This window comes from Equus asinus, chromosome 21 (assembly GCF_041296235.1).
Source record: "Equus asinus isolate D_3611 breed Donkey chromosome 21, EquAss-T2T_v2, whole genome shotgun sequence".
NCBI classification, from domain to species: Eukaryota; Metazoa; Chordata; class Mammalia; order Perissodactyla; family Equidae; genus Equus; species Equus asinus.
In genome coordinates, this window is record NC_091810.1 from 78093074 (window position 1) to 78120646 (window position 27573).

Consider the following 27573-nt stretch of genomic DNA (forward strand, 5'->3'; position numbering starts at 1 on the left):
CAGGCAACAAAGGCCCCTTTTGAAAGCAATTAGGACCCCTTATGACAAACTTCCCCAAGAGCTGACACAGCTGGACAAAGAGAGTGTGTTCTGGAACCCCAGTCTACTTGACTGGCCACCAAGATGTGTGCTGGTAGATGCATCATCCGGGTGGCAGAGACCAGAAAGGTCACAAAGTCAAGCTCTCAAGACACAGAACAAGACAAAAGAAAAACCTCATCTTATATGGACATTAACAGCTTTGGCTAAGCCTTGGGTCTCTTGGAGCCAGAATAATAGCTAGGAGGGAGGTGCCACGGTGTTGGGGATTGTGTGTGCTTTACAGAGTACCTTGCTGTTGCTTGGACATATTCTTGAAGTTGGCAGGGGGATCTGTGTCATCTACCCTGTCCCATGACTAATTCATCCTTTCATGGGAGGCTTCTTGAGGTAATGAGCATCCTAATGGCTCTTAGCTGCTCAACCTGCACCCATGAAATTTGTAGACATTTTGGCTTCCAAGATGCACTTAGCAATAGCTTTCACCTTATGTGCATATTCCCAGACAACAGGCTTATAGAGATGCCTGTGTCTTATGACAAATGACAAAAAGACAGAGACAAGGAAAAACACTATCTCTGGGAGGAAAAGGATCTACAACCAACGACTACTCAACCAAATCCTAGAGTCACCGAGTCCAGGAAGCTAGCTTCACCAGTATTTTCTCCTGCTAATCTAAATGTAGAAAATCAAAAACCTCACCACTCTCACTTCCATTGGACCCTGTAGGCAGAGATCTGGGAGACTGATGTGGTAAGAACTCTTGCCTCCTGTTGGCTCTTGTCAGGGGTTCAGGATCTCTCCACTGCAGATGTCCAGGAGCAAGCAGTGTCCAGCCAGTGAAGTTTTCTCTGTCCAAGTGGCCAAACTGTAGAGGAAGAAGAACATTTCCTCTGCCCACTCTAGGTCCTTCTGGCTGGGCTATGAATTAAGTTTACACGAGACAGAATAACAGAAGAAAATCAAACAAAGCTTTATAACCTGTATACTTGGGAGAAACCCAGGAAACTGGGTAACTCACCAAAATGGCAGAGGCTCTCATCTTAAATATCATCTTCAGCTAAAGACAAAGGAGGGTGTTGGGGGTAGTGATTTGAGACTTCAAGGGGGAGGGAGGCAATTTACATGGAGATGGAGACGTAAATGGGCCACCTACAGACTGTGACCTGAGAGACACTTTTTACGCTACATTACAGTTATTCTGTGGTATTAGCTTCTTCCTGGAAGGAAGCTTAAATAGAAATAAAATAAATATAGAATATTTAATGTTCTATAATATTTATAATTCTATAATAAAAATAGAAACCCTTCTATTTCTAATTCTTTTAGGCCATTGTGGGGCGGGGTCCAAAGTTTGTTTCTGTTCTTAAAAATAGTCAAGCCAAAGAGATACATTTTTGGATGGCAAATTCTGATCTGCCACCACTGTGATGTACAAAGCGCATGGCCCCCCATCTCCTCCCACCATTCTGCTTTTATTGGGTTGTGCTGGTGGTACTCATTACTTCTCCTGGGGGATTGTTGAGGAGGGTCATGTTTGACAATCAGAACAGTTCTGGTGGGTGGTGCCAGGTGACACCCACAGCATACCTCTCCACCCCCAACACATACACAAAAGGCAAACCTCAGGATTGAGAAGCCAGGCGAGGCAGGTTTCAGGGCTCTGAGGCCTGTGGTTCAGGCTGAGGCATCTTCCCAAAATTGAACAGAACTGTCTTCAAATTCAAGATTTCAGGGTGTTCTGTGCAGAACGCCCTGTAATCCTGACTGTACCAAGTGGATCCTGGAAGTCCAGGACACCTTTGGCTTAGAGCAAACCCAGTCTTCTGAGGAAAACCATTTTCCCCCTTATTAATCAAAAACAAACAGAAAACCAGTTATTAGTTTATACAAATTTATGTTCTCTTTGTTAAAAATAATAATAAAAGGAAAAAGCCCTGACAGCCCTCATTCAACTTCCTTCTCTCCATCCTTGCAACCTCATTCCTTCGGAGGCATACTTGGAAACTCGCTAATTAACTTCCTCAGAAGCAGTCCCAGAACCCAGAGCCTGGTGCCCGGGGGTCTTTGCTGGGCAAGGGGGAGCTCCCATCTCTCCTGTTTCCTCTGTGCCTTTTAATAGACTTTCATCAATGTAAGTCATTTCAGCATCTCTTCACTGGCAGCCTGAAGAAGCTGAAGCGGTACAGTGATAGACTGAATTCAACTGCGCAAGCTAGGAACACGTTTTCATCGACAATCTCATGTCCCTGAAAATGAAACAAACATAAAAGGTGAGCCATTCGTCTAAGAACGGGCAATGCTTCCTGAGTTCTTCCAGGTGATCTATATGCTAAATTACATCTTCAGTTTCGTTGCCTCCTCCATTGGCCAACCCTGCCCTTCGTGGACGCTGCTGGAGAGAACGGCTACCTGCCCTTAGCATAGGTGCTCTCTCTGCGCCCCACCTCCCGCTTCCCACAGGATTGCCCCACTTTGGGAATTTTCTCTGGTTCTCCGTAGGCTGGGTCTGCGGAAACCGCTGAGAAAACCCTTGGAGCTACATGACGAGTCCTCAGCCCAAGCAGCAGCAGTAACCTCGGCTGCGCAGCCAGCACATCACAGTTGCCCTCGGTTTCTGAGAAACTCCGCTTTCTCAAATTCCTTTGGCGGCCCACGGCTTCCCTGAAATTGGCTGCAAGCCGCTGTGCACAAAGCCAACAGGCAGCTGGAGCGTCCCGGGACACTCAGAAAAACCGCAGGGAGTTGAAAGCCCCAGGCCGCAGGGGAGAGCCAGGCGCAGGTCAAGGGGCAGTGCCGGCTTAAGAGAGCCCCGGGCGCGCTCCTCGGGCCACCTGCGGCTGCGGCGAGGCCCCGCCAGCCGAGGCGCGCGGGCAGGGCGCTCTCTGAAGAGCTGGGCGCGGGCTCCAGGGTTCTGAGCGTCCCCAAACCCGGGGAGAGTTCGGTGAGTGGGAAGTGCCGGGGCTTGGGACCAGAGGCGGGCGGAGGATGGCGCTGAGGGCAGAGATATGCAGGTGTGAAGAGGCTATTACCCTGCCGGTGATTTTGTACCGGTAGGAGGTAGGATGCACTAAAATTCTGGGCTGTAAGGACTTTTGCAAATGGTTGAGACAAGGCTCTTAAAGGCTAGACTGTTAGAATTGGAAAGACGATAGAGCAGTGCTATTCGAAATGTAGCCCAAGGACTAGCACTATCACCATCCATTAAGACCTTGTTCGAAAAGCAAATTCATGGGCTTCACCTTAGAGCTGCTGAACCAGAATCTCTGGGAGTGGGGCCCGGGAAGGTGTGTTTTAACAAGCCCTCCACTGGACTGTGATGGAGCTCGAGGTAGATAACCACTGCTTTAGAGGTCGTGTAGTCCGACGCTTGGCATTAGATACTGGGGTATGTTCAGATACAGAAACACTCATGGTTTGTGGGAATTGCTATTCTGTTGCAGACTGTGAACTGTGATGGTCCAGATTTCCTCAAAACAACACTCATGGCTTTAGCAAACGTTTTTGAGTTTCCACTATGTACAAGGCTCCAAGCAAGGTTCTTTCAAAGGGAGGGAGGGAGTCACATGCTCTTGGAATCTCCGAACTGGTGCCATATTATTTCTTTAACCAGATCTTTGTAATTTGCGGTACCTCACATTTATTTTGGGTTTTGTTATTTAAATGTTCCTTCTGAAGTTAATTTTTTGTTATTGTTGTTAACCCAGAATGCCAGATTCAATATTTTGGAAGAGATGTATTTACTTTGTGAGTTCTGAACAAAAATCCCTAAGAAAAATTCACATTGACTAGACGTATTTTTTAATCTTTGTATTAAAATTTACTTGATACATTTTATGAGTAGAATAAATAGGGATTCTGAAATTTCTTTTTTTTCTGCTTTTTTCTCCCTGAATCCTCCCAGTATATAGTTGTATATTTTTAGTTGTGTGTCCCTCTAGTTATGGCATGTGGGACGCTGCCTCAATATGGCCTGATGAGCGGTGCCATGTCCACGCCCAGGATCCCAACCCGGGAAACCGCTCACCGAAGCGAGCGGGTGAATTTAACCACTCCGACACCGCTGGCCTGGGATCCTGAGATTTCTTATGAATCAAAGTGAGAAAGACAATTTGTCATCTTCTCTGATGAGTCCAGTGCCAGCACTAGCTGCCGCATAACAAACGCTGAGAAGAAATCGGTTGCTATGGGAAAACCCCTTAGAAACAAATATGCATGCCGTGTAGATCCAAATGATGCAATTTTCCATTCTCCAAGGTTCTGAACCATTCCTGCTGATGACGCAGGCTCTTCACCGCTGCTGAGAACCTCACACATGAGATATTTGATGATGAAGGTTCTATGCATGATTTTCTATCAGTTGTGTTTTTTGTTATTCCTCGTCTCCTTCAGTGGCTTAATTTAAATATTTAGTCAAAATCCACTATTGACTTATTCTGAGACTCTGTGGCAAATGCTGTGGATGTTTCTCAGTTTTCCCCTCTCTTCAGTGGGTGGATGCAGGATGTGTGGTTTTGATGTGACACTCTCCAGCATTATTTCAAAGCAGATCCCTGGAGTTCCCTACCTGCTGTACGGTTACAATGTTGGATCTTTATTAATATGTTAAAGCAGAGGAAATACTGAATATAATGAGCATATATTTAATTATATATGCATGTTTTAAGTTAAGACATCTAAATGGTTTGTTCATGGATTTTAAAGACTAACTTCTGTTTGAAAACAACTTTGGAAATGTTGGTAAAATTGAAGCCATTGCTAAGAATGTCATGAGTCTGTGAAAATAAAAAGTTTGTCACTGTAAATATTTCCTATCTTGAATCATGTGTGCACACAGAGCTTGTTTCTAAGTATTTAAAGAGCATATACTTAGCATCCTCCTATAACAGGGTATAAGATTTACAACATATGTCTTATTTTCATGGTATTTTATATTATGATTTTCCTCCTTCAAGTTCAAATCACCTTCCAAAAGGGAAGAATTTTTAACCCTGGAACATTTACCCAGAACCCTCTAGCTGCGGCAGTAGGGGACAGGAATTCCCTTGAGATGTGTGCTTTTCATGGCATTGCAGTTTGCTTTGAGGATGCCCCTGTAGGATCAATCTTGTAGGATGTCAGATTCAGGTCTTCTCTGAGCAAGTGCCGAGGAGGAGGATGTGGGCACTGGGCAAAGCCAGGACCTAAGATCCAAACAAGCTACATGTCTACCTTATGAGGGAGCACTAGCTGGTGGTATGTGTGGCAGTTGCCAGCATTTTTGTCACTGCTGTCAATCCCCACTGCCCTATGGTACTGTCCTAGATTCCTCTGACCTGTTTGAATTCTGATCCTTCAAGGAACTCTTTGGGGGCATACTGTAATTCAAGACTTGTTCTCTGAACGGCCATTGTAAATTCCACATTATTTGATGGGTCCAGATAACATCTTGAGCCTTCTCCCTCTGCATGGTTAACTAAGATAATAAGGGACATGAAGAGACCAGAATAGTCGAATGAGGGCTTTATAAAGGCAGTGTAGTTCAGTGGAAAAAACATCATCTTTGCCGTCAATGAGACTGCAAGTTTTGGGGCAAGCTGTACTACCTCTCTGAGCCTCAGTCTTTTTGTCAGTGGTATGGGCATAATTATAGTGCACAAAGGCGTACTTTTCTGCTGGGTCTTTCACCTTCTGTGTATATTTCATTGGCTAACCTTAGCTGCAAAGGAGGTTTGGAAATTTTTTTTATAGCCGTGTGCACATTGCCCCATCCATCGATATAGAGGGTCTGTTGATAAAGAAAGAGGGAATATTGGACAGTGGGTAGGCAACTAGAAGTCTCTGCAATAGGGATGAAGGACAAGAATGGTTCTTTGGAGACTGGCAAGTGACAACAGTTGTGATGGGTAGTGATTCGGACATGTGTGTGCATTGGGGAGTAGAAGGTGGTAGAGAAAAACGTGATAATAACAAGTTTCTAGGCAACTGGTTGGCTTGAGGATGTTCAAGTGGAGCAGACAGGCCCCTGAAATAGAAAGACTCTGGGTATGAAATTGTAGTAATAATGATATCTCTGTCTAGGTCTTGAAGCAATTTACAAAAATGATTATATTTAAATCTCACGGTAATTCTGAGAGGGAACAAAAAAGTAGTTGTGTTTATTACCACTTCATTGGTGAGAAAGTTGAGGCTTAGAATTATTAAACCCTTGCCCAAGAGTACAGGCCCAGTTAGTATAGAGCTACTGTAGACTTTAGCTTTTCTGATGCCCTTAATCGGTCTATCTCCTTAATGGAGACGGGGCAGGTTGTAGAAGAAATGAGAGGATGAAGATACTTTGCATACTTCATTTTAACCATTGCAATAAGGTAAGGAAAAAAATTGGAAAGAGAGAGATAACATAGTCAAATTTTGCAAACAGTGTAATGACTTAAGAGCCCACCTACCTGGGCTCAAATCAGCATTTTATCACTTACTAGCTGTGTGAACTTGGGTGGAATACTTAACATCACTTTCTTCTTCTGTCTCATGGGCGAAAAGTAAGACTCAACTCATAGAGATGTTGTAATGACAAAGAACAAAGAATAGTGACTGGCACATAATAAGAAATACGTAAGTGCTTGCTGTTCCAGATAGACCATAGCTAAGAGAATCGATGAAAATTAATTGAGTTAATTAAGACAGCTGACTATAAAATAAATCCAGAAAAAAATCTATAGCTTTTTTATAAACTAGTAACAAGCAGCTAAAAAGTATAATGAGAGGAAAATGTCTATTCTTAGTACCAATATACTACAAACTAGTTGAGAACTATGAATGTGAAATGTGTAGGACCAACTCCTGTTGGATCCCTGCTGCTTCAACTTTCCTCCCCCATCCCCACGCCCAACAAACCTTCAAAGGGTGCACAGAAAACCCAAAGCACCAGTATGGGCCTTATGCAAAAAGGCTTCCAATGAAAAAGGAAGCATCTGTTATATGCAAAACAAAGATTCAGAATTCCTGGAAACAGAATAAAATTACTCTAAATTCTAAGGCATTAGAGAACATAGGTTAAAGGTCTCAAAGAAATGCAAGAGATAACAAAAGGCAAAGCCAAGGAAAGCACAGAAGGAAAATAAAACCATTACAAAATCAAAACCCAAATTAGAAGCAGCTAGATGTAAACCAACCTTGTGGAAAACTGAGTTTTGATTTAGAGGAAAGCTTTGGGAGAAATCTCATAGATTGCAGAGGACAAAGACAAAGAGAGAAAAATGGTTATAAGGAATAATAGTGATGGAAAACAAACAATAGAGAGACAGCATAGGATATGTAGACTTTCTGAAAAAAAAAGAGATAGAACAAAAGGAACTGCAAATAAATATAAAACATATTGTATTTCTTTGATCCTAGACAATGATTAATCAAGATGCATTGTTGATTTGAAAATAGCTTTGGGCGAAATAAAAAGGAACCATAATACACTAAATGAACTTGTCCCATGTGATATTTCTCAATTTGAGACTAAAATATGAAAAAAATATGGAATTAGATAAAAATTTTCCCAAAGTAAAAGAACATCTGAATTAGCAGATTAAAAGTCTCATCACGTTCCAGAGGGAAAGACAAAAAATAAATCAAGATTAATATGGTGTTATTCAGAATGAAAGATAAACTATCCAGTAAGAAAAATAAAATAAATTAGGCTGTATAAATTATCTCAGCAACATCAGAAAACAGAAGGCAATGACTCAATGACACAGAGCTTAGAGAGGAAATGAAAGAAATGAAACCTGAGAATTCCCTAGCCACATTCTATATTTGCCTTGTGTTATATTTCTATTAGAGAGCACTGATTTAGGTTCCTCTATGTGGCCAATTGAAAAGGTATCAGGAAGACATTCTCAGTGAGGCCAAACCTCAGTATATATAACCTCATCCCTTGCTACTCAAGTGCTTTCTGAGGACCAGCATCCTCTAGGAGCTTGTTAAAAATGCAGAATCTCAGGGCTCACTCCAGAGCTACTGACTCAGAGCCTGCATGTTAACAAGAAGCCCGGGTAATTCCTGTGTATATTAAAACTTGAGAAACACTGTCTTAATTAACCACTTCCTAAAAGTCATCCAGCCAGCGCTTTCTAATTGGTGTGCCTCGTAAGGACTATGGATGTGCTGAGACATTGGTCTCCTTAGCCTGGGGCTGTGGGGTGGAAGGCTTTGGGCTAAGGACATAAAGAACGTTGTCATTTTCTGTGTGTACCAGGATCTATAGCTGTGCTGTCCAGTATGTAGCCACTCACCGTATGTGGCACTTGAAATGTGACTGGTCTGAGTTGAGATGTGCTATACGAGTAAAACACACAGATTTCGAGGACTTAGTATGAAAAAAAGAATGCAAAGTGTCTCACTAATCATTTATATATTGATTACACATTGAAATTATAGTAGTTTGCAGATATTGGGTTAAATAAAATATATTATTTAATTAATTTCACTTATTTCTTTGCTAATGTGGCTACTAAAAAATTTAAAATTACATGTGTGGCTTGTGTTCTATTTCTATTGGACAATGCTGATCTGGTCACTTTAGGTGGCACATAGAAGAATTAGAATAAAGAACCCAAGAATGTATATGGACTTACAGGGCCCATTAATTCTGTTTAAACTTAGAAATAAAATTTAAATAACCATGGCATTGTGATCACAAAGCAAGAATTATAATTCTTGAAAGAAAAGCTACAGTATAAAAAACCTAAAGTATAAAAGATAATTTCATGATAATAGATGGGGAGACTCCCCTTGCCCCCATAAATGCAAACAAAAAATTAAAGAAGAGGAAGGAGATGTAAGCCAACTAATTTTCTCATCTTTCATGGGTCGTCATAAATATTGTTTCATTTCTAAAATTGATGAATTTAGAAATATACATTAAAACACTTTATTTACAAATAATTTTACTTAGTTTATTTTAAGTAAAAAAACCTGATATATATTCTTCCAAATTAATGATTAATGGAGAGGAAATAGAAAATAAGAAAGCAGATGATAAGGAAAAAAGTTAAACAAAAGAAACAGTAGGGAAAAGTAAAGGATAGTATATAAAATAAAGTTAAGAGAAGTAAGCCCAAACATATAGTTTATAATATAAAATAAAAATAGTTACATTCATCTTTTAAAAGAAAAAGATTCTTAGATGGTATTAAAAAGCTGAATCTAGGGGCCAACCTGGTGGTGTAGTGGTTAAATTTGCATGCTCCACTTCAGCAGCCCAGGGTTCATGGGTTTGGATCCCAGGTGCTGACCTGGCATTGCTTGTCAAGCCACACTGTGGTGGGATCCCACATAAAATAGAGGAAGATGGGCACATGATGTTAGCTCAGCAACAATCTTCCTCAGGCAAAAACAGGAAGGTTGGCAACAGATGTTAGCTCAGGGCCAATCTTCCTCACACACACACGCACACACACACACAAAGCTGAATCCAGGGGGCCGGCCCTGTGGCCAAGTGGTTAAAAGTTCTGCGTGTTTCCCTTTGGCGGCCCAGGTTCACAGGTTTAGATCCAAGCATAGACCTACTCCACTCATCAGCCTTGCTGTGGAGGCATCCCACATACAAAATAGAGGAAGATCAGCACAGATGTTAGCTCAGTGCTAATCTTCCTCAAGCAAAAAGGAGGAAGATTTTTTTTTAACCAATAGTTATTGAGTGCTAACTATTGACCAGGTACTGGTAAAGACTGTGGATACAACAATGAGCCAAAGCAAATGTCCTTCTCTGATGGAGTTTACATTCTAGTGATGGCACAAACTATAATCAAAGGTCACATAATGATAGTATGATCACTTAGTTCCAGGAGGTTTTTTTGCTAATTCTCTGGAATTTTCTACATATGTAATCAGATCATCTGCAAACAAAGCTAGCCATGTTTCTTCCTTGGCAATCTGTGTGCCTTTTATAACCTTTTTGTGTCTTATTTCATTAACTAGGACTTCCAGTACAATGTTGAAAAGGAGGGGTGAGAGGCAACATACTTGCCTTGTTCTTGATCTTAGTGAGAAGGCATCTAGTTTCTCACCATTCAGTATGACGTTAGCTGTAAATTTTCTGTTGTTTTTTGTGTGTGTGAGAAAGATTGGCCCTGAGCTAATATCTGTGCCAATCTTTCTCTATTTTTGTATGTGGGACGCCACCACACATGGCTTGATGAGCAGTGCATAGGTCCATGCCCAGGATCTGAACCTGCAAACCATGGGCCACCGAAGTGGAGCACACAAACTTAACTACCATGCCACTGGGCTGGACTCTAGTTGTAGGTTTTCTGTAGATGTTGTTTATCATGTTGAAGAAGTTCCCCCCATTCTTAGTTTGCCAAGAATTTTTTTTATAAATCATGAATGAGTGTTGGATTTTGTTGAATGCTTTTTCTGCTTCTGTTGATATGATCATGTAACTTTTCTTCTGTAGCCTGTTGATGTGATGGATTACATAAATTGGTTTTTGAATGTTGAACCAGCCTTACATACCTGGAATAAATACCACTTGGTCATGGTGTATAATTCTTTTTATACATTGTTGGCTTTGATTTGATGACATTCTTTTGGAGGATTTTTACATTTATCTTCATAAGGACATTGGTCTCTAGTTTTCTTTTTCTTGTAATCTTTGTCTGATTTTGACAAAAGGGTAATCCTGGCCTGATAGAATGATTTAGGAAGTATTCTCTTTGCTTCTGTTTTCTAGAGGAGATTGTAGAGAATTGCTATCATTTTTCCTTAAGTATCTGGTATAATTCGCCAGTAAACCTATCTGACTCTGGTGCATTCTGTTTTGTAAGGGTATTAATTTAATTTCTTTAATAGATGTAGGTCTATTCAGATTGTCTATTTCTTCTTGTGTGAGTTTTGGCACATTGTGTTTCAAAAATCTGTCCACTTCACCTAGGTTATCAAACTTGTGAGCGTGGAGTTGTTCATAGTATTCCTTGATCATCCTTTTAATGTCCATGGGGTCTAGAGTGATGTCCCGTATTTCCTTTCTGATGTCCCCGCTTTTTTTCTTAGTTAGCCTGGCTAGAGGCTTATCAATTTTATTGATCTTTTCAAAGAATCAGCTTCTGGTTTTATTGCTTTTCTCTATTGATTTCCTGTTTTCAATGTCATTGATTTCTGCTCCATTTTTATTTTTTCTTTTCTGCTGCTTACTTTGGATTTAATTTTCTCTTCTTTTAAAAATTTTCCTAAGGCGGATGCTTAGATGATGTTTAGATGATTGAATTTAAATTTTTCTGCTTTTCTGATATATGCATTCAATGCTATAGATTTCCCTCTAAGTACTACTTTTGCTGTATCCTACAAATTTTGATAAGTTGTTTTTAAATTTTCATTTAGTTTTAAATATTTTAAAATTTCTTTTGAGATTTCTATTTGACCCATGTGCTGTTTAGAAGTTTGTTGTTTAATCTCCAAGTATTTTGGGATTTTTCCAGCCATCTTCCTATTATTAATTTCTAGTTTAATCCCACTGTGGTCTTAGAGGAGACATTGTATAATTTCTATTCCTTTAAATTTGTTAAGGTGTGTTTTATAGGTCAAAATGTGGGCTGGCCCAGTGGCACAGAAGTTAAGTTCACACATTCCACTTCAGCGGCCTGGGGTTCACTGGTTCAGATCCTGGGTGTGGTCCTATGCACCACTTGTCGAGCCATGCTGTGGCGGGCGTCCCACGTACAAAGTAGAGAAAGATGGGCACAGATGTTAGCTCAGGGCCAGTCTTCCTCAGCAAAAAGAGGAGGATTTGTGGTGGATGTTAGTTCAGGGCTAATCTTCCTCAAAAATAAAATAAAGTAAAATGTGGTCTACCTTGGTAAGTGTTACATGTGAGCTTGAGAAGAACATGTATTTTGCTATGGTTGGATGAAGTATTCTGTAGATGTCAGTTATATCCATTTGATTGACAGTGCTATTGAGTTCAACTATGTTCTTACTGATTTTCTGCCTGCTGGATCTGCCCATTTCTGATAGAGGGGTGTTAAAGTCTTCAACTATAATAGTGGATTCATCTGTTTCTTCTTGTAGTTCTTTGGTTTTTGCCTCACTTTGTTTTGGAGTTCGTAATAGTTCACAACATTGCGAGATTTCAGCTGTACATTATTACTTGTCCATCACCATATAGGTACTCCCCTTCACCCCCTGTACCCACCTCCCAGCTTCCTTCCCCCAGTAAGCACTGAACTGTTGTGTTTGTTCATGAGTATGTTTATCTTCCACATACAAATGAAATTATCTGGTGTTTGTCTTTCTCCATCTGGCTTATTTCACTTAACATAATATCCTCCAGGTCCGTCCATATTGTTGCAAATGGGATGATTTTGTCTTTTTTATGGCTGAGTAGTATTCCATTGTGTATACATACCACATCTTTTTTATCCAATCATCCGTTGATGGGCACTTGGGTTGCTTCCATGGCTTGGCTGTTGTGAATAATGCTGCAATGAACATAGGGGTACATAAGTTGCTTTTAATTGTTGATTTCAAGATGTTTGGATAGATACCAAGTAGTGGGATAGCTGGGCCATATGGTATTTCCATTTTAAGTTTTTTGAGAAATCTCCAATCTGTTTTCCATAGAGGCTGCACTTGTTTGCATTCCCATAAGCAGTGTATGAGTGTTCCCTTTGATCCACACCCTCTCCAACACTTGTTGTTCATTGTCTTAGTGATTATAGCCATTTTAATGAGTGTAAGGTGCTATCTTAGTGTAGTTTTCATTTGCATTTCCCTAATGATTAATGATGTTGAACATCTTTTCATGTGCCTAGTGGCCATCTGTATATCTTCTCTGGAGAAAGGTCTGTTCATATACTTTACCCATGTTTTGGTCGGGTTTTGTTGTTGTTCAGTTGTGTGAGTTCTTATGGAGATTAACCCTTTGTCAAATATAAGATTTGCAAATATTTTCTCCAAGTTGGTGGGTTGTCTTTTTGTTTTGATCCTAGTTTCCTTTGCCTTGCAGAAGCTGTTTAGTCTGATGAAGTCCCACTTGTTTAGTTTTTCTTTTGTTTCCCTTGTCCAAGAAGACATGGTATTCAAGAAGATCCTTTTAAGATGGATATCAAAGAGTGTACTACCTATATTTTCTTCTAGAAGTTTTATGGTTTCCTGTCTTACCTTCAAGTCTTTGATCCATTTTCAGTCTATTTTTGTGTATGGCGTAAGATAACGGTCTTCTTTCATTCTTTTGCATGTGGCTGCCCAGTTTTCCCAACAGGATTTATTGAAGAGAATTTCCTTTCTCCATTGTATGTTCTTGGATCCTTTGTCAAAGATTAGCTGTCCATAGATGTGTGGTTTTATTTCTTTTAATTCTGTTACATTGATCTGTATGTCTGTTTTTGTGCCACTGCCATGCTGATTACTGCAGCTTTGTAGTACATTTTGAAGTCACGGATTGTGATGCCTCCAGCTTTCTTTCTATTTTTTTTTTGAGGAAGATTAGCCCTGAGCTAACATCTGCTGCCAATCCTCCTCTTTTTGCTGAGGAAGACTGGCCCTGAGCTAACATCTGTGCCCATCTTCCTCTACTTTACATGTGGGACACCTGCCACAGTATGGCTTGACAAGCAGTGCATAGCTCCACACTTGGGATCCGAACCAGTGAACCCTGGGCCACTGAAGCGGAAGGTGCAAACTTAACCCCTGCACCACCGAGCCAGCCCCTCCAGCTTTCTTCTTTTTTTCTCAGGATTACTTTAGCTATTTGGGGTCTTTTGTTGCCCCATATGAATTTTAGGATTCTTTGTTCTATTTCTGTGAAGAATGTCATTGGTATTCTGATTGGGATTACACTGAATCTGTAGATTGATTTGGGTAGTATGGACATGTTAACTATGTTTATTCTTCTGATCCATGTGCATGGAATATCTCCATTTCTTTCAGTAATGTCCTATAGTTTTCATTGTATAGGTCTTTCACCTTCTTGGTTAAATTTATTCGTAGATATTTTATTCTTTTTGTTGCAATTGTAAATGGAATTGTATTCTTGAGTTCTCTTTCTGTTAGTTTGTTATTAGAGTATAGAAATGCAACTGATTTTTGTAAGTGGATTTTGTACCCTGCCACTTTACTGTAGTTGTTGATTAATTCTAATAGTTTTCCAATGGATTCTTTAGGGTTTTCTATATATAAGATCATGTCATCTGCAAACAGTGAGAGTGTCACTTCTTCATTTCCTATTTGTATTTCTTTAATTCCTTTTTCCTGCCTAATTGCTCTTCCCCAAACCTCCAGTACAATGTTGAATAAGAGTGGTGAGAGTGGGCACCTTTGTCTTATTCCTCTTCTCAGAGGGATGGCTTTCAGTTTTTCCCCATTGAGCATGATGGTGGCTGTAGGTTTGTCATATATAGCCTTTATTATGTTGAGGTAGTTTCCTTCTATCCCCATTTTGTTAAGAGTTTTTATCATGAATGCCAGTTGGATCTTGTCAAATCCTTTCTCTGAGTCTATTGAGATGATCATGTGGTTTTCATTCTTCCTTTTGTTAATGTGGTATATCACACTGATTGATTTGTGGATGCTGAACCATCCCTGTGTCCCTGGTATAAATCCCACTTGATCATAGTGTATGATCTTTTTAATGTATTTCTGTATTCACATTGCCAATATATTACTGAGGACTTTTGCATCTGTTCACCAGTGATATTGGCCTGTAGTTTTCCTTTTATGTGTTGTCTTTGTCAGGCTTTGGTATCAGAGTGATGTTAGCCTCATAAAATGTGTTAGGAAGTGTCCTGTCTTCCCTAATTTTTTGCAATAGTTTGAGAAGGATAGGTATTAGATCTTCTTTGAACATTTGGTAGACTTCTCCAGGGAAGCTGTCCGCACCTGGCCTTTTTTGGGGGGAATGTTTTTGATTACTGTTTCAATCTCTTTACTTGTGATTGGTCTATTCAGATTCTCTGTTTCTTCTTGATTCAGCTTTGGGAGGTTGTAAGAGTCTAAGAATTTATCCATTTCTTCTAGATTGTCCAATTTGTTGGCATACAGCTTTTCATAGTATTCTCTTATAATCATTTGTATTTCTGTGGTATCCATTGTAATTTCTCTTCTTTCATTTCTAATTTTATTTGTTTGAGTTTTCTCCCTCTTTTTCCTTGTAAGTCTGGCTAGGGTTTTGTCAATTTTGTTTATCTTATCAAAGAACTAGCTCTTCATTTCATTGATTCTTTCTACTGTCTCTTTTTTTTTTCAATTACAGTTATTTCTGCTCTGATTTTTGTTATTTCCCTCCTTCTGCTGACTTTGGGCCTTGTTTGTTCTTTTTCTAATTCAGTTAGGTGCAGTTTGAGATTGCTTATTTGGGATTTTTCTTGTTTGTTAAGGTAAGCCTGTATTGCAATGAATTTCCCTGTTAGTATCATTTTTGCTGCACCTCATATGAGTTGGTATGGTATGTTATCATTCTCGTTTGTCTCCAGATATTTTTTTATTTCTCCTTTGATTTATTAATTAATCTATTGGTTGTTCAGTCTCCATATCTTTGTCCTTTTCTCAGCTTTTTTCTTGTAGTTGATTTGTAGTTTCGTAGCATTGTGGTCAGAAAAGATGCTTGTTATTATTTCAATCTTCTTAAATTTATTGAGGCTTGCTTTATTTCTCAACATATGGTCTATCCTTTAGAATGTTCCATGCACACTTGAGATAATGTGTATTCTGCTGTTTTGGGATGGAGTGTTCTATATATATATCTATTAAGTCCATCTGGTCTAACTTTTCATTTAATTCCACTGTTTCCTTGTTGACTTTCTGTTTGGTTGAGCTATCCATTTATGTGAGTGGAGTGTTGAGGTCCCCTACTATTATTTTTTTTCTTGTTAACATCTCATTTTAGGGTTGCTAATAGTTGCTTTCTGTACTTTGGTGCTCCTGTTTTGGGTGCATAGACATTTGTAAGTGTTATGTTTTCTTGGTGGAGTGTCCCTTCTATCATTATATACTGCCCCTCTTTGTCTCTCTTTACCTGTCTTATTTTGAGGTCTACTTTGTCTAAGTATTGCAACACCTGCTGTCTTTTGTTTGCCATTAGCTTGGAGTATCATCTTCCATCCCTTCATTCTGAGCCTGTGTTTGTCGTTGGAGCTGAGATGTGTTTCCTGGAGGCAGCATATTATTGGGTCTTGTTCTTTAATCCATCTTGCCACTCTGTGTCTTTTTATTGGATCTTCAATCCCTTTATATTGAGGGTGATTATTGATATATGAGAGCTTAATGCTGCCATTTTATTGCTTGTTTTCTGATTCTCCTGCATTTCCTTTGTTTCTCGTCATGTGCATTTCAGACTACCAATTCAGTTGGGTAGATTTCTACACTGGTTTTATTAGTTTTATCCTTATTTATTATTTGTCTCTCTGTGCTATGTATTTGTTTAGTGGTTATTGTGAAGTTTATATGAAAAATCTCATAGATGAGATAGTCCAATTTCTGATGACCTCATTTTCTCAGACTAAACCAGTTCAGTCCCTTTCCTCTTCCCTTCCTAAGTTGTTTTTGTCACATCTTATTTTGTCTTGTGTTGTGAATTTGTGGTTAAAATGACAAGATTGTCTTTGTTTTTTGCATTTTCTGTCCCTTTACCTTAAATGTTTTATCTGAGTATTTGCTAACCTGTCCTGATGGATAGCTCCAATTTTCTGATTTTGTCTGCCTATTCATCTCAATGCTTACAGATTTGTAACAACTTTCTTGTTTTCTTTTCAGGTATGAGGGCCTTGTTTAGGATTTCTTGTAGGAGGGGTCTTGTGGCAATGAACTCCCTTAGCTTTTGTTTGTCTGGGGAAGTTTTTGTTTCTCTATCAAATCTGAAGGATATTTTTGCTGGATAGAGTATTCTTGCCTAAAAGTCTTTGTCTTTGAAAGATTTGGATATATCATTCCACTGTCTTCTAGTCTGTAAGGTTTCTACTGAGAAATTCGCTGAAAGCTTGATAGGGGTTCCTTTGTAAGTTACTTTCTTCTGCCTTGCTGCCCTTAGTGTTTTTTCTTTGTCATTGACTTTTGCCAGCTTCACTGCTATATGCCTTGCAGTAGGTCCTTTTTCATTGACATAGTTAGGAAATCTGATGGCCACTTTAACATGTATTTCCATCTCTTTCCCCAGGTTTGGAAAGTTATGTGATATTATTTCTTTGAACACACTTTCTACTTCGTTCTCCTTCTCTTCTCCCTCTGGAATACCTGTAATTCTTATGTTGCATTTCCTAATTGAGTTGGATATTTCTCAGAGACTTTCTTCATTTCTTCTTAGTCTTAGTTCTCTCTAGTCCTCCTTCTGAGGCATTTCTATGTTTTTATCCTCAATTATGCTGATTGTTCCTTGATGTTATCACCTCTGCTGTTCAGGGAATCTGTTTTCTTCTTTGTCTCATCCATTGTGTTTTTCGTCTCCAATAATTCTGATTATTGTTAGTCTGATTATTATTCTTTATAGTTTCAATCTCTTTTGTGAAGTAGCTCATAAACTCATTGTATTGTCTATCTGCATTCTCTTTCAACTCATTGAGTTTTTCACTGATAGGTACTTGGAATTCTCTGTCATTTAGGTTATAGATTTCTGTGTCTTCATGGTTAATTTCTGGTACTTGTCATTTTCCTTCTGGTCTGGAGATTTAATGTACTTTTCCATACTGCCCGATGGCATGGGTTTTTACTTTTGCATTGTAATAGTCTTTGTTTGCCACTTCCACTTTTCCCCTCTGGGTGGGGGGGGTTCAAGAGATGCATATTTTGAGCCCACTGGGATCTGTGGGCACAGCTCCAAGGTGCTGGGCTGTGGCTCTGAGTGTGGGGGAGGGGCACTTTCTTCTCTTGCATGGTCTTGTGGGCTTCTCGCTCTGCCTTTGCTATCTGCTTTCCTGGGGTGTTTGGTTGATGAAGACACCCCTGCGATAGCTAGTCCTTTCTGTGGAGGGCTTTATTCTGAGCTGTGAGGGACCTCAGAGATCTGTGGAGTTTCCACAGAGGGCTGCTTTTCCCTCCCCTCCTCCACTTTCCTCCTGGAGGTGGTGTGCACTCCCTGGGCTGCTTTCCTTCAGTGAGGAAGAGAAGCATTTTCTTACCTTGTTCCACTTCCTTGGGAAGGGGCTCCAGCACCTCCACCTTTGGATGTATGACTTCGTGGGTCAGTCAGATGTGTTTTGTGTTGTGTGGATGTCCTCTGTTGGAATATGAATGTCCTTTTTGTTGTATCTTTGAGGGGAGAGTTTATGGGAGAACTCACTCTGTCATGATGCTGATGTCTCCTCCCTGCCTCAGTTATATTGGTGCTCTGTTGTTAGGTGCATACACACTAAGGATTGCTATGTCTTTTTGGAGCATTGACCCCTTTATCATTATGTAATGCCTCTCTTTATCCCTGATAACTTTCCTTGTTCTGAAGTCTGATTTTTCTGAAATTAATATAGTACTCCAGTTTTCTTTTGATTAGCGTTAGTGTGGTATATCTTTCTCTATTTGTCTACTTTTAATCTATATGTGTCTCTATATTTAAAGTAGGCTTCAACAACATATAGTTGGGTGTTGTTTTTTGATCCACTCAACAATGTATCTTTTAATAGATGTAGTTAGATCACTGACATTTAAAGTGATTACTAACATAGTTGGATTAATATATCTACTATATTTGTTAGTTTTCTATTTGTCACTCTTGTTCTTTGTTCTTATTTTTGTCTTCTATTCTTTTTCTGCCTTTTGATATTTTAATTGAGAATTTTATATGACTATTTCTCTCCTTTCTTAGCATATCAATTATCCTTCTTTTTTCCCCACTTTTTTAGTGGTTGTCCTAAAATTTGTAATGTGCATTTACAACTACTCCAAATCCACTTTCAAATAACACTGTATCACTTCATGGGTACTGCAATTACCTTATAATAACCATATATCCCTGATTCATCCTCTTGTTCCTTGTATCATTGCTGTCATTCATTTCACTTGTGTATAAGCTATAATCATCAGACACATTGTTGTTGTTATTTTGAACAAAATGTTGTGTCTTCGATCAATTAAGAATAAGACAAATAACAGTTTTTATTTTAACTTCGCTTATTCCTTCTCTAATACTCTTGTTTAGCTATATTTTAAAATTTTCTGTGTTCTTGATATTCTGGCATCTGGAGCCTTGCTGAAGGGAGGGACTGCCTCTCACCATGATTAGCTAATTCCTAGAGGCAGTAAAGGATTTGCTTGCAAGCACTCCTTTAATATGTAGACCAACCAAACCTGAGTCCATACTCCCACCTGCCTCCTCTTATTGGGCTTTTGAACTCTGGGGCACTATCCCCCTTTCTAAACATCCCAGGACTGGGTGCTAGATAACTAGGGGCCACCCCTACAGCCCAGAGCCCACTGACATTATTCAGACTATCCAATTCTAAGTCTGCCTAACTTGTTTACCTTACCTCACTCATTTCTTCCAAGATAAACCACAAGAAAGGCTCCACCCACAGTTCCTCTCTCTCTCTGCTTGCTCATCTTGCCTCGGTTCTTCTCTGTGTGGCCCTGCATGGCATGCATGCCTCCTGTTTCTAGGGAACTGTGAGTAAAATAAGAACTTTTTCTTCATGATGATCATTTTTGTGTGTGTGCATCTTACTATATCTGATTAAAACAAATCCTGGGCACCATTAAAATTTGAATCTTTGTATAGATTCTAACCAAGTTTCTAACCTATGTTATCTTCCTTCTCTCTAAAGAACTTCTTTTAACATTTCTTGCAAGGCAGGTCTCATGGTGACACATTCTCTCCATTTTTGTTTTTCTGAGAAAGTATTTATTCTTTCTTCAGTCTTGAAGGATAATTTCACAGAATGCAGAATTTCAGGTTGGTGTTTTTCTCTCTGAAAACTGTAAATATTCCACTCCTCTCTCTTCTTGCATGCATAGTTGCTGAGGAGAAGTCAAATCTAATTCTTATCTTTGCTCCTCTATAGATAAGGTGTTTTTTCCCCTCTGACTTCTTTCAAGATTTTTTATCTTTGATTTTCTGAATTTTGAATATGATAAGCCTAGGTATAGTTTTTTTGGGGAGTGGTGGGTTGGGCACTTATCCTGCTTGGTGTTCTCTGAGCTTCCTGGATATGTGTTTGGTGTCTGACATTAATTTGGGGGAAATTTTCAGTCATTATTATTTCAAATATTTCTTCTGTTCCTTTCTCTCTTTCTTCTTCTTCTGGTATTCCCATTATGAGTATGTTACACTCTTTGTAGTTGTCCCACAGTTCCTGCATATTCTTCTGTTGCAATTTTTCAGTCTTTTCTTTCCTTTCCTTCTCAGTTTTTGTAGTTTCATATCTACATGTCCTCAAGCTCAGAGATTCTTTCTTCAGCTGTGTCCAGTCTGCTAATGAGCCTGTTAAAGACATTCTTCATTTCTGTAACAGTGTTTTTGACCTCTTGCATTTCTCTGTGATTTTTTCTTGGAATTTCCATCTCTCTGTTTACATTACCCATCTGTTCTTGCATATCATCTACTTTTTCCATTAGAGCCCTTAGCATATTAATTATAGTTACTTTAACTTCCAGATTTGATAATTCCAACATCCTTGCTTTATCTGAGTCTGATTCTGATGCTTGATCTGTCTTTTCAAACTGGTTTTTGTATGTTAGCATGCCTTATAATTTTTTGTTGAAAGCTGGATATGATATAATGGATAAAAGAAACTGCAATAGATAAGTTTTTAGTGATGTGAGGATAAGGAGGGAAGGGAAGTATAGTCCTATGATTAGGCCTCAGTCTTTTAGAGAGCCTGTGCTCCTGGGCTGTAAATTTCACAAGTGCTTCTCATGTGCTTTTTACCCTCTTAGGCAGGACAGGATGGCTACAGGGGGCTGGAGTTAGGTATTTTCCTTCCCCCGGTTTAATTAGGCTCTGGCAAAATAGTTTCTCCTGAGGGCAGATCTTCTTAAGAACAGAGCTCTCTGGAGTATGTCAAAATGGTTACTTTTCCCCTCCCCCTGTTGGAAGCACAGGTGTGTTTTTCTCAGATCCTCACTGTGAGAACTTGGTAGAATTACTGGAGGTAAAACTTACAAAAGTATGGGCACCACCCTGATCCTGGACCCTCCCCTGGAGTTTTTAACTCTCAGATTTGTCCACACAGAGCCTCTAGCAATTTGTCAATTACAGGTCAGGCTCCTCTACCCAAGCCCTGGTTTCTGGTACAGAAACATAGGTTCCTGTAGTGGTAAGTTGTATTCTCTGTTTCCACACATCTGTCTCTCCAATTTTGGGAGCAGTGGTTTGCCTTGTGACCTCACATCTTGAATAGATGTAAGAAAAGTTGTTGATTTTCAGTTTGCTCAACTTTTTACTTGTTAGGACAGTGATGACTTCCAAGCTCCTAACAAGCCGGATTGGAAACTGGAAGTCCTGGGACACCTTTAAGGGAGAAGGTGCTGGTAATTGTTATACTAGGACAACAGTCATGAATTGGTACTGTTCTGGGAAATTGCGTCACATATTTGTGGATTTTTTTCCCCTCAATTTTTATGTTTGCTTTACTCAGGAAAAAATAATTTTTAATTTAAGAATTAACTAAAAACCTCCTCAACAGTACATCCTATACATAAATATATTTGATATCTTTTAAGAATTGGGATCACACTCTACACACCCGACTTCGCACTTACTAACCTACTGTATCCTTTTAATTAAGTTTAGCAAGTGTTTACTTGCTTTGCATTGTATTAGGAGAACCCTGAAGTAGAATGAAGTAGAACATTGTCCCTTTTCTCAAAACTTATGCTAAAGTTGGGTCAACCAAACATATACACAGAAATAAACAATACAGATAATAAAATATACACATGAGCTGTTAAGAAACAGTGGTATAGACAGTGTTTGGGGCAGATGAGAACATGTAAGGTGGATGCAGCTGCAGTAGTCAGGAGGCAGGCCAGGCAGGTCTTGAAGTGTAGTTGGCATTTGAATTTGTGCATAAGAAAAGAACTGTTCAAGTTTGGGGCAGAGGGAGAAACAGTGTGGATACCATGGTGTTTGGTCAACTCCAGAGAGACTGGGAATTTGAGAGCTCTCTAGAGAGTATGGTTTTTCAAAGTTACAGCAAGAAGGAATCATCATGGAGGCCCCAATCTTGATTTCCTGGTGGATCTGGTATCCAGGCATCTTCAAAGGTTACTGAGTGCATGTTGTTAAGGATTCCTTTGCTTATAAATTATCAAACTAGCTCAAGCACAAAATGGGTCTTATTGGCTGAGATATGTAAAAAAGTCCCAGGATTTGTCTGCTGATCAAGGTGTTGGTGTCATCACAAACGTCTCTCTTGATCTTGGGGTTCTCCTTCACGGTGGCAAGATGACCCCTGAAGCTGCAGACTTATCTCCCACCTCAGCAAGAGAACCTCTCCTTCCCAATATGTCTAGCAATAGCCTATATACAGTCTAACGCTTATTGACGCTGATGGTCTAGGTCAAGTGCTCCTCCTTGGGTCAATCATCGTGACCATAGCAATCATTCTTTTGTATGTAGATATAACAGGCCTTGTGAAGTTTTGGCAAATGGAAGTATTAGAAAGTATTAGAAACATAGCAAGACGTTCTTCTCTCCAGGGATGTTTGTTAAAAAAAATCCGGTGTGTAAGAAGCTTATGGACGAGGTGGTTGAAATGCAATTAATAATACTTGAAAAATAAAAGTCTCTGATGCTTGGGAACTGTGCTGGAGGAGACTTCTAGATGCACCATTGTAGTTTCCACCAGTGCTCTGGCAGGGAGGGCAACTGCCTTGTCTGAGCGGTCCATGGAGGGATGGACCCACTCATTTTATATCTTTGGCAGAGCCCATGTTCCCAGAAGAAATGGGTTCTAATTGACTAAATGAGGCCATTTTACAGCTGAAGTCCAACCCTCTTGTTTTATAGAATAGGAAACCAAGTCTCAGAAAGGAGCTCACAATTTGAATTATGAATTCTGATTCCTCAGTCTTCTTTCTACTACCCTTGATCAAAATTGTAGAAGTGGTTAGAGTATGTCAAGTGTTTTTGTATGTTTCCTTTTGATATCTTTTCATGAAAAGGTGTTACATCTTATTCTTCAAACTTCATTCTAACTCATTTCTTTATAATTTATTCTGAAATGCCATGTGCATTTATTCTTTCAAAGAGTATTCACTGTGCACCTAGTGTGTGCCGGGCACTGGAGTATGTTCCATAGATACTTATTGTATGATGGAGTTTGCAGTGAGATTTTAGTCAAAACCAACAAGTTTCTGACCCTTACTACACTTTAGGGTTGAGCATTTTGTGCTTCCTGTATTTTATCTTTTCATGTAATTATCCCAGCCCCTCAGGTAGACTGTTTGATCTTGGAGGGAATATTTTCTGTATTTTACTCTTGGTGTCCAAGAGCCTATAACAGTTCCATTAATTCTCTATAAGTGGCAGTGTTGGATGACCGGGCAAGTGACAGCTGGTAGATTTGTTAATTAAGCTGCAGCCCATGTTTCTGATGTGCCTTATTTGTCTTGGCTTTAGAAGACAGTGGCATAAGCATTCCTACTCTCAGCCCTAATCTGATTTGCTCTGATGAAGATGTCCTTAGAATGGAAAATCAGAAATCCCTAAATAAGAAAAACTTGAGAAACTGTTTCCTTGTACTGATGTGTTGTGTCACCTTGCTGGAGGTTCTTCTCTATCTTGGATCCTTGATCTCTCCTCTTGCCCTTTGTGCATAGTGTAACCCCTTGGTATTGGAAAGTGCATTAAGGGGCTCTCTAGCCAAGGTCCAACTTATACAAAGAGTCAGCATCCCTTTCACGGTATCCCCAGGGCTTCTCCTTGCCCCTCTTCCTTCAGCCAAGAACCATCTTTAGCTCATAATTGCCAATAGAATAAAGTCTCACTCCTAAAATGCTCTTTAGAGCATTAAAGCCCTCTGCCATCTTGTAATCCCAATCCCTGCTTTCCAGCTTTGTCTTTCATCCCTCCTCATTCCACATCGTGGACCACAGCCAAAGCAGGAGCTCGCAGCCTCCGGGACACACCCGCTGCTTGCTGCTCTTCAGGGCCTTTGCCATCACTGCGCTATAGACGCCAGAACTGTTTCCCCCCACCGTCTTTGCCTTTTGGTATTCCAGGCATCCTTCACGTCTAATCCAAGTGCCACATCTTCCTTGAAGCCTTTCCTTAATTCTGCTCTGTTTCCATGTATTTTGTTCATTCCCTCATTTGAGATATCTCATTTTGCTTTATTTTATGAGTATTTGCCTTCAGACCTTCCTTCACTTCCTTCTCTCCTTAAAGTTCACAATCTAGAGGGGGAACCAGCACAAAACCTTCGTGAGAGTGAAAATTCTTGTCTGTTTTGTCCGCTACTGAATCGAACTGCCTACAACAGTGCTGAGAACATAGTTGGCACGCAAGAAACATCTGTTGAATGAGTAAGTTATCTATCTATCCTGGATATGCATGCATGTGTTTACATATGTATACACATATACATGTATGCATATATATAAAAATATTTAGAAAGGATAGAAAGTCCAATGAGACTGCAGAGGAGGGAAGACGTTGCTGAGTCAGTTCTAAATCATAAGCTGGACTTTGCCTGGCAAAGATTCTGCTCTTTTTGTAGGCAAGGACTGGGTCTTAATCTTCATTTCCCCGTGTTGCTTACCCTAAGCATCGTGCATTGTGGTAGCTCAGTAAATGTTTGTGGCATTGAACTGAAACTATTTCTAGCTAAACTAGAAGTGGATCCTCACTTCTTAGCTGCTTTGCCTGGCCTGTGTTGAAGGACATACTGGTCCTAATACTGATGCCAAATCTCTTCCCTCCCCCACCATCTATTTCCTCCCTGGGCTGACCCCGGGGGTTTGGAAGGTCTCTGCTTTTTTTTTTTTTTTCCCTGCTTTTTCTCACGAAATGCCCCCAGGACATAGTTGTATATTTTAGTTATGGGTCCTTCTAGTTGTGGCATGTGGGACCCCGCCTCAGCATGGCTTGATGAGTAGTGCCATGTCTGCGCCCAGGATCCGAACTGGTGAAACCCTGGGCCACTGAAGCAAAGGGCACGAACCTAACCACTTGGTCGCGGGGCCGGCCTCAGGCCTCTGCTTTTTATAAAGGGGGAACTAGGACTGTCCACATTCTGTGGCCTTTGCTGCCAGAGCAGGCTGCCTGGACTTGCCTAGAATGGTCCAATGTGGTGGTATAGCTTAGCCACATAGTTGCTCAAACTGGTGAAGTTTGCTTTCCATGCATAAAGCAATTCTTTATCAATCTCAGGATACTCCAAACATGGCCTTTTACTTCTAGATATGCCTGGAATTGCTGCTTTGTGAAGTTTGTTAGGCAGTTGAGTGGAAATGGCTGGATCGATGGTGCTTCTAGCGCTTTCTAAGTAATTAATTCAACAACTATTTCTTGAGAACCCACTATAGGGCAGGCACTGACCTAGGCAAGTGGGACACTCAATCATGAAGGATGAAGAGTCAAATCTTGCCTTCAACAACCTTGTCGGCATTTCTGTGTTTGTGTGTGTGTGTGCGTGTGGAGAAAATGTGGGGGACTAAGAAAAGAATTTCAGTAACCACGGAACAGGCAAAATGTGCTAAGTGCCAAAGAAGAAGATGGTCTTGGCAGTCTGGGCAGCCAGAGTGGGGTCTGGGTGTGTCGATAGATTTGGGGACGTGGAGGAGGTAGCACTTCTGCTCTGAGGAGCGGTGCCATGGGAGAAATAAGAGAAGCATGAAAACCAAGAGAAGCAGAGCCATACGGCACCCACGACGTGGTCAGCCAGAGCGGGAAAATAAGACAGGGTGATTATCTGGCCTCACTGTCCTTACCGACAGGAAAACCCGGAGTGCCTTCCAGATGCTCCCAGAAATGGGCCATCTGAGGCTGAGACCTAGGCTTTAAGCCTCAGCTCGGCTGTGGACTAACTGTGTGACCTTGGACGTTCCACATAACCTCGCTGGACCTCAGATCCTCAGCTGCAAACGAGTGGGTGGCACATGTGCAGTTTTAGGCCCTCACCAGCTGGGGGTTGCGTGTCCTAGCTTGTGTCCTCCTTGCTCTCCTGGAGCTCCATGTCCTGGTCTTGGCCTGTTTGTGGGGCAGACACCCTGAGTTAGGGATGGTTAACCTAGGAGAGTAGAGGGTGGCCAGTGGGGAGGAGGGAAACAAGGTGGAGCACAGAAGGAGAGATGGCCTACCTTTATTTCTTACTGTCTTTTAGGACCTCATGCTCCTTTGACTGCAAAAGGAGAGAAAGAGAAAAATTAGCTTGGTGGTTTTAGAATGCTGTTTGTACTGTGTTTGACTTAGAATTTAGCAGTGTAAACCTCCAAGAGACTGTTTACATACTTATTTCCAATCCAGTGGGCTCAAGACTGAGACCAGTGCCTTGGATGTATTATTATACCTTACTGAATAATTGCTGCTTTCTTTTAGTCTCTGAACCTGTCAGAAGGTTGTAAGCTTTGCCGATGTGCCTTTGTATTTCACGAACTTAAGCTTCGTTGTTATCCTGCTTCACCAAGTTACTTTTACACCCCAGGCCTTACATTACAAAACAGGCTGCCCCATAAAAAGTACTGTTTATCATTGAGAGTAAGTGAGATTTGTCTTCACAGACATTTATGACCAAAAGAATGTAATCAAAAGAAGGGAGGTGACTATTCATTATTCCATTATTACTCTCCCATATTATCTCCTGGGAATGGCTGGGGCGTTCTGTTAACCATCTCTATGTGGCTGGCCTACATGTGCTGAGCATCCCCACAGGAAAGAACGAGGCCAGCTAGTTGCTGCCCAGGATGTGTTCAGTGTGTGGATCCTTCTCGCCAGATGTGTGGTTTGGCTGTTGATTCTCCCTGAAGTGGGCTTGGGGTACCCTCCCCTCACTGATGCTAGCTTTGAATTCCCAATCAGCCTCTGAGAGTTTGAGCATTTGAAAGTGTGACAATGGGCAAATTGGTTCACTTGGCAGCTATTTGAGCTTGGAGTTTCTTTGTGTCCTAAGTCTGGTTTGGGGTATGTATCCTCCAAAATGGCCGGTAAACTTCCCCAAAATATCACTTGTTCATGCCATTCGCTGCTTCAGGAACTTCCATCATAGCATCAAGGGATCAGAGACTTTTAGAGGTAGGAGGGGCCTTAGAGATGTGATTCAAGCGTCTCTGAAGTGCTGGGACCCCCCACTCTGTTGTCTTGGGACCTCCATAACCTAATGTTTCCTTCACTTTTCCCCTGTTAGTTTTGGACAAGTTGGCATTTTAGTACTGAATGCTGGCTTCCTCAGCCAAATCTAAAAGGAGAGAGAGGGAAGTTGAGTCATCAAAGAACCAAGAGCCATGGATAATTCCTAATTAATAAAGGTTGGCTGCCAGGGCCTGAGGTAGAAGTACTTAGATTAGAGATGGGGTTGGGAGGGGAGTTTGGGAGGGGTGGGTCTAAATTACCGCACTGGAATTTTTCTGCTCTGGGAGGCTGCCCTCTTCTATCCCCATCTCATCTGGAGGAAAACAAGCTTTCACCTTATCCTCAGGAACAGAGTATGA

At 40.5% G+C, this 27573-nt stretch overlaps 1 protein-coding gene across 1 annotated transcript in view; it reads left to right on the forward strand.

Annotated features, from left to right (window-relative positions):
* Positions 1-2646: 2646 nt before the first annotated feature.
* Positions 2647-27573, forward strand: part of COL6A5 (collagen type VI alpha 5 chain) — a 130940-nt gene continuing 106013 nt past the window's right edge. The window contains exon 1 of the mRNA XM_014859456.3: positions 2647-2983. The gene's annotated coding sequence lies outside the window, so the exon portion shown is untranslated. The remainder of the gene's footprint in view (positions 2984-27573) is intronic.